This window comes from Seriola lalandi, unplaced genomic scaffold (assembly GCF_002814215.2).
Source record: "Seriola lalandi dorsalis isolate HSWRI2012SDOR001 ecotype SW California unplaced genomic scaffold, Sedor1 jcf7180002052122, whole genome shotgun sequence".
NCBI classification, from domain to species: Eukaryota; Metazoa; Chordata; class Actinopteri; order Carangiformes; family Carangidae; genus Seriola; species Seriola lalandi.
Window position 1 is genome coordinate 370524 of NW_019522675.1, and position 10641 is coordinate 381164.

The following is a 10641-nucleotide window of genomic DNA, read 5'->3' on the forward strand; positions in this document are numbered from 1 at the left end:
ATGTGTGTGTGTGTGTGTGTGTGTGTGTGTGTGTGTGTGTGTGTTTGTGTTATATAATTAACTATAAAGTGTCCCAGTCTTCATATCATTACATCTAGATGTTTTTGATCTATAATTTTTTTTTTTTAATATGTTGACCTGCATGGGGATGAATTTGTTAGACTTTACACTTTTTTATGATTCTGCTACTAAACTAAATGATTTAATGAGAAGGATGTTTTTCCTGAGAAAACATGCACTTCAAAGAGCATAAGTAATGGTGAGCCAGCATCAAGTGCTTGTAATATTTCCCATTTGCTTGTAAAACTGGGCAGATAACAAGTTGATATGGAATCAAAGCGAGTTGCTGTTACTGGTAAAGGAGAAAATAGAGGAAATGTTGGGGGAAATGAGGGTTGTGGAATGTCTGGCAGTGTGTGCGACTGGTTGGCTGGCTGGTTATCTGGTTGGCTGGCTCTCTGAATGTGGCTTTCATGGATATTTATACCTACAAGTCCTAAAAAGACGCCCAAGAAACCACCGTCACTTGCCTCCCCACTCCACCCCCACCACCACGCCCCTAGCAGACACATGGTTGCATGGTGAACAAACTTATGTCCGTATTCTTTACAGTTCCACCTTAAATTCCCATTACGACACACACGTATACATTAAAATACACATAAACATACTCAGTAACCGCTCTCTTCACTCAACTCTTCGCACTCACACACGGGACTGATAAACCCCAAAGTGCTCCTTTATCGTTTGCAGATATTTATTTTACACTGTTTATAGTTCTGTATGTCAAAATCATCAGGAAAAGTGTGCTCCAACATGTTGATTTAAGAGAACATTTACATAGGCAGCGTTCTTTCCTCTTGCTTCTTTGTCTCTCCGTTTCCCTTCCTAACCAGAACCACATTGACCCTGCCTTTGAACACAGCTCACCGAGAGCACATCTACGTGTAGAAATGAACTGAGTGGGCACACATACACTGCTGGGCTGAAGCCAGACTAATAACTGTACCATATTAGCAGGTCACAGCGAAGCCATGTTTTTACATGTAGTGGGCTGAAGTCAAATAAACCGATGGTTCGCCATAAGCTTTGCCTGGTGTTCTGAATGATTACCTTGTCAAAATTACTTGGGACGTATACTCATTCAGCTGCTGATGAAGCAATACGAGAGGCTGCGTTGAGGTTTGCACCCTCATTTTCTGCATGTTGTCAGTTTGCTTCAATTACTTGAATGTTTCTGGTGAATTTGATAGACCAGAAATGTTACTAATGCAAATATATGCATTTCCCACAGCTACCATCCACCATTCTTCTGTGCAAGAGGTAAAAGTGAGAAGTTATATAGGATAGTGCGACAAGAACAGCTTGAAGGGGGAATAAATCTAATACTTATTAGTCCCTCATAGAGCTAAATGAACAGAATATATCTGAGGATCAATATCATTGATTAGACCATTAACTCATCAGATAATGAGGCTTTGTAGGTGTCAAAACTTACTTTAAATACTCTTAATTATATATATAAAAAAACTGTATAAAATAACATTATTGTTTTATGTACATTATGTAGTTAACAATGAACATAAAGTGCACACACTGTAGAGTTATTTATCTTTCAATTGTCTCGTCACTGAATGTGCAAAATTTGGAATAATATCCTTGAAGGACAGCCAGACCGAATCCATTGCATCATCTCTTGAAAAAGGGAAAAACCAGTTATTATTCACATATTTCTCTCCTCCTTCCCCACCTCATTTTCTCATTATGCAACTTTAGTTCCAACCATTACTGTCCTAATAATACGAGAAAGACCATTCAAAAATACAGATTTTGTTTTAACTGTCTTTGAGCACATACGGTAAACAAGCAGATTTCAAGATGAAGACAAGTAGAGAAGGACTGTTTGTTGTTAAGCCCCCACTGACTGGCATTTCCTTCTGTTCGACAACTGTGTGACTGGCATTGCAATCCATTTCACGTACAAGACATAAAAAAATAACTTGATTCACAAATTAAAAAGTTAATTACAGAGCAACAGAACGAACAGTGTTATCACCATAGCACTTAAAAACAAAACATATTAGCTCTTAATATATTTGGATCACAGCTGATTTACTGTCTTACTCGCCTCTATTGTTCAAATGTGTTTACTGGCTATCAGTGTCAAATTTGAAGCACTGTAGGGAGAGACAGGATCTATAAATACTGTAATTAACAGTTGCAAATAAAGGACTTGATTGAGTTTTTATTTTCTTTAAAGAGTAACAACTACACTCATGTGCACACACAGAGCTTAATTCATTTAGAAGTGCTTTCCAAGAAGACAGAGTCCTGCTGGAAAATGAGCCATTTCAATCCATTAGTAGGATAGATTTAAGTGGATTTAAAGTAAGTAGATTTAACTTTAAATCTTATCTATAGCAAATTAGAAGACGTGAATCTGTAGGGCTCCTGGGCATATGCTCAGTGCTGCACTGACAGCCACTATGGCTGGACTGGCTGGTCAGACCTGTGGCCTTTTTGTTAGAGGGTCAGACTCTGTGACCATTAGATGTTCCCTCTGGGATTTAGTTTTATTGTGTAGTCTAGTAAAGCGCTGCTTCCTCCTTCATAGAGGTCGAAAGTTGGACAAACAACAGCTAGCATACAAAGGCAATTAATGCTTTAATACTTTAGCTCAATGGTCTGTATGTGGATAACCGAAAGAGTACAAGTACATGTTTACGTACACACTGTCAGTGTTTGAATGTTGGCTTGTATCTCTGACTGGTGCAGGGAGCACTTGCCTACCAGCAGGAAGACAATTTTTTTGTACAGCAAGTCAAATTGTGTATGTTAGTAGTGCATTGATAGATGATTGCTGTCCTCTCCAGCAAACTACAGATACACACACACACACACACACAGAGAGCACAGACACAAACAGACGGCACTTATTTTGTATCCCTGGATGTTTATTCCAGTCCTTCTCCAGTCTCTGTTGGTTTAATGCATGTTGTCAAAAAACAATAAAAGTTTAAATCGAAACAGAGCCTCAGCTTGGAGGAAGGTAATGGAAGTCATTAGAGGACACCATTGTTCAATATTTATGTGTGTGTCTGTGTGTGTCTCTGTGTGTGTGTGTGTATGTGTTTGAGTGTACCCGTGTGTGCATCTGTAATAACTCAAGTATTAGAGTGTGTTCTGCATGTGTGGACTTCGGTCACATGCTTCCATAGTTTACATGCATCTGCACAATCACTCTATTTACAGGCTTTAGGAGAGAGAACAGGCTCCCAGAGTTCCAGCCATTACTCATAGCATTAGAACTTTTTAATAGGAAACCGAGTGAGATTTGGCTCGGCGGAGACTCATGCACAGACAATAGCTCATTGATGCTAGCGCCGTGTCACTCCTACCTTCTCACTCCCTCTGCGCCTTTAGGTGCTGACAGACTGATAGGCAGCTATTGTTCCACATCTGAATCGGAGGAAGGCAAGCTGCGGCCTCTCCCCTGCTCTCTTGCTTCCTTCTTTCACTTTACAGCGTGGTTCTCTTGAGCTTCCTTCTCCTAATTCCTTGCTTGTTTTCAATATCTCCCTCTTTCTCCGTGTACTTTTTTTATTTCTAGTTTGATATCACGGATCTCCCGCCACTTGCTTGCCCACTCATTTCCTGCTCGTTGCCCCTTTGTGCTAGTTCCTCCCTCTCATCTCGCTGTCTCTTCCTTCCCCCTCCGTGGCTCTTCCCCGCCGTGCATCTGTCATTCCCACTCTCCCTACTGTTTTATCTCCCGACTGTACGTATCCGTCTACCCGGGCCTGCAGTGCCACAAGCAACTTGGCAGGTCACATTCTTTGCTCCTCCATCTGTTGGCTTGATCTCCAATTTCACTTTATCAACACTGTCATCTCTTTTTTTACATTGTTCCCTCTCTCTCCCTCTGTCTCTCGTGCTCATTCCGTCCGTCTGTGTCATCACCTTCATTTGCCCACGAACCCGTCCGCTCTCATAACGTTCTCCACCCAAAGTAACCCAGGGGGACCAATCTGGGGTGACTTCATGGTGAAAAGCATGCTCAAAGTTCAAAGCAAAGTTTGCCTGGCAGTGGCAGTATAAATTAAGACAATTGTTATCTTCTAAAATTTGCCTTCGTGGTGTCACGCTCGGAAAATTGCTGCAGCAATGATAATTGGGGTGTTATCACAATTCCGCTGCGGTAACGAAACCAGATATCATGTGTTCTTAATTGTGTCCTGTTAAAGCATGCTGCAAAAAGGGACACTTTAGTGAATGATGGTTTTTGGTGTAAAGGTGTTGGAGTAAACAATGTTCTGAATTTTGAAAGAAAAGTAAAGGAAACAGTCTGAGCTTCTGGGAAATAAAGTTATTCACCTTTTTTCCAAGCTTTGAAGATCAAGCAAGAAGATCAACAGCAGCCTCAGGTCTGCACATTAAATATGAAACTACCCCCAGCAGCTGGTTAGCTTAGCTTAGCATTAGCACTAGAGACAGGGGGGGAAACAGCTGACCTCCGTACAGATCTATCTAAGCTAAGCTAACTAAGCTAAGATCAGATGAGTTGAATTCTTGAAAAGTTGTGAAATCATTCGAATAGAGTGTAAAAGGTTTAATTTCCATTTTGCATTGTGAAGTTTGTTCTTTTTTGTTCAGCGATTCCTTTTTTTATTTATTTTTTATTCATCGATTAATAGCAGACCTCTGTAAGCTGTGCCAGTGAGAGTTCTTGCTGTTTCTTGCCATACACATTACTTAATGTAATTTTAAATTCAGTACATATGGCAACAGCTGTTTCTAAGCATGTAATGGAGTCTCAGTGGAGAACTTCTCCATGTATTCATGCTGCATTCTGGCATCAGTCCACTGAGTGGCAGTGTCATGTCACAGCTAACGCTCAGACAGGCACCATCTCCTGGCACACAAACACACTCTTACTCATGTACAACTTTTTACAAACCGGTTGGAAAGATATATGGACAGAATGTGAGGCACACACACACACACACAGACACACACACACACACACAGACACACACATACACACACACACACACACACACAAAGCATGCTTGTACAGAAAAACACATATGCAGTAACAGAACAATCTCTTCTGCCTCTGACAGCACCAAGTGACACTTGACAATAACACTCTGGTCTGAGGGGAGAGAGGAAGTTGACTTAACGAAGTGTCTGGGAATGAAAGGTGGCCTGTCTCACTCGCTCACATAAAAGGTCAAAGTGGAGCAGCCAGAACAGGCCATTCTCTGCAAGAATGTGTCATGCTTTCGCTCTTTTACTCTGGGACGTCACATGAACATTTAAAGAGTGCCCAGACAAAATGAGGCAGACTGTTTGAATGAAAGGTTCAAAATAATTGTCATGTATATGTTACATGTTTTAGTCCAGAATTCATGGTTGATGGTTCATCATTTATTTGACCTGATGCACCATCATCATCGTTTTTAACAATTTTTTAACAATAAATCTTCAAATTGCTGTGATTTTTTTATTTTAATATTGGATTTATGCACTTGAAAATGATTTTGTTACCTCATTTAGTCCTTTATATCTAAACAAAACATCAAGAGTGTTTACATTTTTGCTGCTTTTCAGACAAATACCAGAAATGTGAGCTAACCTTCTGCACCTTCCAAAATACCCATGAAACAAATGTCCCAAATATACTGCCAGTCCTTACGTCCAACCATGGCGATGAATTTATTTTTACATAGTGAAAAGAGTGTCTTGGTATGAACGTAAACCACAGAAGTAGCGATGTTCTGAAAGAGTTTTAAACATAAATTCCCCAGCGTAAGAATGTCTATTCTTGCTTTATTTCATATATGCATGCTCTGATTTCATTCAGCACAGACTCATCCCCTACAGTGTATCTGAGTCCACTTGGCTTTCATTTATGAAGAATGGAGGGGTAAGCCTGTTCCTGGCACACCAACACACCACATACTGTATACATTCAGTTCAGACAGAATCCTGTTAACTCCTTAAAGGTCCAATCCGTAAATACAGTTTGGTGTTGAAAAACTGCTACGTGACTACTGGCTGTGTTTACACTGCGATTTATTGCATTGGGAACAATGCTTTCAGTGAAAGTTATTGTCTAAGCTTCGGACACAAGGACTCACAGGGTCTGGCAGCTAAACATAAATTTTGTCCGTATTTAGAGTCTCTACAGTGTTTGTACAACAAAGCAGAACTGTATTGGGGGGAAATCAATATGCTTCTTTGGATTGTTATTTTAGATATAGATGATAATGATGCATATCTTGGAAAAACAATTGTATTTATTACGTCCTTTATAATGTGCATTGCATGCACTATATCAATTCACAGATGAGACTACATTATTTGCATTTACAAGAATGTTGCATAGTATTTTTGTCTGATTGTTCAAAGTGTCTTTACACCCAAACTCAATGAATGAAAGCAGATTTTTAACCACTAAAACAACAGTGTAATTACTTTGACCATATGGCTTTCCTCATATGCCTTATGGTTGTTTTTTTTTTTTTTGGATGTAGAAATATTAAGCAAATGTTAATGTTGCCTTTTCAAAGTTTAGCTTTTCATTATTACATTTCAATGGTCACAGCAAAACACTGTGCTTGTATGCAAAAGGTCATCCAAATACAAATGCTGCAGTATCAATGATTTCACAGCAAGTAAATGGTCACACCAACATAAACAATGCTCAATCAATTATGCTTATGTTTTCAGAATGGAAATATTGAGTTGTGTAGCTGTATTTCCCAGACTCTTACAACTCCTGGAGAGATGGTACGAACCATGAGCTTGCAGTCAAAGGTGGGTATTTAGTCAGTGAACATCAACATGTAACAAGTAATTATGGCTTTGTCACCATACAATGTCAAATTGTTGTCTTTTTCTTTGCTACTATGGATCCTCCCTGGATGATTGTTGTTGTGACTGGCAGCTCCACAAAGCAGATCTGTTCATGTAAGACTCTGACACCAAAATCTGGCATTTTGGGCTGATGTTTCAGATAGATGACAGTTTTCTGCCAAGATGAAAACTCTATTGTAGCAGCTGGAAATTCCTCACTGTAACATTACATTATCTCCTCTGTTCACTCATCCACTAAAAACAACAACAACAAAAAAAAAAACCCAAACAACAAAAAGGCATCTGAGGCCTGTGTCTTTCTGTGTGTCTGGATTTTCTCTGCAGCCCACTCTTTTTGCTTCATCCTTAACAAAGAAATTGTCAATATCATCTTTTAACACAAGACATTGCAATATAATAAACATGCATTCCAGTAGTTAATGGGAAAGGAAGATGGACTTAAATCAATATCCAAAGACAGTTTGAATCCCAGGAATAATTGGTTACAGAGGAGAAAACAAAGGTAGCAAATGTGGAGAAGGTGCATGCTGGGAGAAAGCTTTTTGGTTGATTTGTGTGTTGGCAGCCTTTTAGTGAATGCAAATGTGTTTCTGTGTGTGTGTGTGTGCATGTGTGTGTGTGTGTGTGTGTGTCTGGAGATGGCAGGGCTAGAGCTTCCAGATGTGGAGTGGGCAACCTGCCTGTCGGGACCCAAACACAGGAACTTCCCCCTGACGGCTGAGATTAATCAAAGCCTTGGGAATCTCTGCAGCAAGACAAGGAGGGATGATGCATGTGTTTATTTGTGGGAGGATGAGTCCGTTTTTTTTTTTACACATATTTTTGTGTGTGTGCATGACTACCAAATTCCTGTGTAAAGGGAGAGCTTCTAGTCTTTGCCAAGTCTGTTGATTTGTCATCCGCTGCCTAGAAGAGGAATTCAACCCTCAGCTTTATTGATGGTGCCCTTTGGGAAGAGACTAATACTAACGTTATTATGGGAAACATGTAGTCATGCTGGCATGCGCACAGTATTTACAATACAACCAACCAAAGCAAAGTATGATACTTTATCCTAAGATTGCAATCTGATTATAAATCAGCACATGTGTCTATACAATAATCACCCGGTCAAAACACATTTACCACATCCCTAATGACGGTTTTTAGATTCAGAGTCTTGCTGATGGAACTTCATGAGCCTGTGTCAGAAGCAATCAAAAATGGGTTTGCAGCCTTTCATGGAAGACTTACAGACTTTGCCATAATCTCAAGGGCTTGGTGCAATTTAAAACTCACTCTATTGCCCTCCACTATCAGTTGAGGGCTTTGGTAGGTTAATGGCATTTTACTAACTTTCTCTTAATGCATTTTTCAGTCTTTGATTCACGCCCCAGTGCACTCTTTTGCAGCACTTTCATACTATCTGACGGGACATCACGTCCTGGCGTTTATCAATTAATTGCACACTGCTCCTGGGTGCCATTGTGAGCCATTCAGATTTTTTTTTTTTTCTCTCTCTTCAGTAAATGAGTGATGCATGTCTTGTCTGAGCTTCCCTAGATGGAGAGGAGTAATTACTCACAGGCAAAGCTCTGGCCAGATCTTTGGGTCCTGTTGCAACCTGCTGTGACATCAGTGCACATCAGTGTACTGAAATGCATGGCGCCTCAACGACAGCCAGATAACACATGTAGACTGGAACATTTATCACTGTCCTATTTCACATTTTTTAGGGGGAGCATTGTGTGGGAGGATGACCTGCTGAATACAGAGACCTTTACATAACCAGATGTCAGTTTTGTTATTTTAGTCTCCACCAGCAGTCTCAAAAACATGCATGAAATATATACAAACAGTGAGAGCAGATTATAGGTATTATGTGAACACTGGACTGATACCAAACCTTTCACTTGGTTTGGTGTGTGTTAAAGGAATACTGTTGATACAACTCGCATATTTGTACGAGTGTGATGCTAGCACCTTGAGGTGATTAGCTTATCTTAGCAAAACAACTGGAAGAAGGGGGAAACTTGTGTGATTAGCTGACTTTATGATTGCTTTTTGATAAGCTAAGGTAATTTGCATCCTGGCTCCAGCTCCGTACTTAACACACAGGCCTGAAAGTGGTGTTGATCTTCTCATCTCGCTCAGCAATGATGCAAACATGCATCATTCCCGAAATGTAAATTATTCCTCCTGTGGACAATAGGGAAGGGACATTTGAAATAAAGGGTGTATTAGTTCTGGTAACAGGCAAACATCATGAGTTACACTAAGACACAGTGTATAGTGTTATCAGTCACATTACTAGTCAATGTCTGTCTTGACACCAGTTGCTTCTTTTTCCTCTATGAAAAATGTTTTTCTTGAGCCTAGACCTGAACACCCTCTCTGCAATGCTGACAAATGCAAAAGCTCGTTGGCGTACTTCCTTGTACAAGTGACTTGGTATTGCTGGTCAGTGCTCTTGATTCCCAGTGGTTTAAAAACGATTGTTCCAGTAAGAGCTGCTGCCTGTCAGGTTAGCTTTTACCACTCAGGCTGGAGGTGCCTCTGGCTGCTGGCTCAGAGATAAAGACAGAAACAACCTTGCCAACAGGAACAAGAGAGCCTTTGACTCTATATGACCAACACCGTAGTAATTGAACATTCCCTGTGGTTGCTTTGCCGGTAATGGTAGCTTGCTAGTACTACTAGCTTTTGGTAGTTATTGTCTACTGCTAGTAAAAGAATATAGTGTAAAGCTTTCTCAGTGATTTCATATAGGAACTGTCCCATTGAGCAAATAGATGCTTAACATGGTATCTGCTCTTCAGGTTAACCTATTTAACCCAAAACATTTCCACAGGAAATGGCATTTCTTTTCTCAACCACACTGCTGTGTGGTTGAGAAAAGAAATGCAAAATTTTTTTTAATTTTTTTTTTTTTTTAGCTCCAACACCCATCAGTAATGTCTATTCTTCAAATGAACTATAAAAATGAGAGGCTCTTACACAACAGAAAGGCTTCCGACTAACTGATATTTCAATTTTTTTTTATACTCCATCAATTGGTAGCTCCATGGCAACCCAAAGGTCTTGGCTATTTTCATACAGTACACCAAAGTTAGCAAAAATACCTCAGATTATTATAGTGAAAATTAAGCATGCAGGAGGTAGCAAGAGATGGGTTTATCATACACCGTATAGAGCTGAATGGTTGACCTGTCACAGTGGTTAAATTAATAAATGAAATGAATGAAAGCCCTAATTAAAGGTCCCAGCTCTGAGAGCTTGCAATACATTTTTATTCACAACAAACACTTTGACTTGTTATCACTGGAAAATCCCAAGTGTAACTAATAACATTAATGATGGCTTCGTTCCACTGAGGTCAACATTAATCCATGTCTGTAAACCGGTATGTGCTGAGACCAGTATTAGTGTTATTACACCTGCATTATTCTTACTAAATGTGAAAAGGGCTCAACACTGCATTTAAGTACCTATAGGAAATGGTTACTATTTTCTTGGTATGTGATTCATACAGTTATAAAATAAACTGAAAATTCTTCAACTTCTTAAGATTAAAAAAAGAGAAAATGTAAAAACCTCAATGGATTATCTAAAACATGTGTTGTCACAAAGCTGAAAAATGTGCTGCTATTAAAATAAACAAAATGAAATCATATGTACATTTAATCTCCTTCAGCAACATTTTATTTATTTCATGCCAGTAAATCTAATCCACTCACCTCTATTTTTTAAATATAATGATCGAACATGTAGACAAACTGT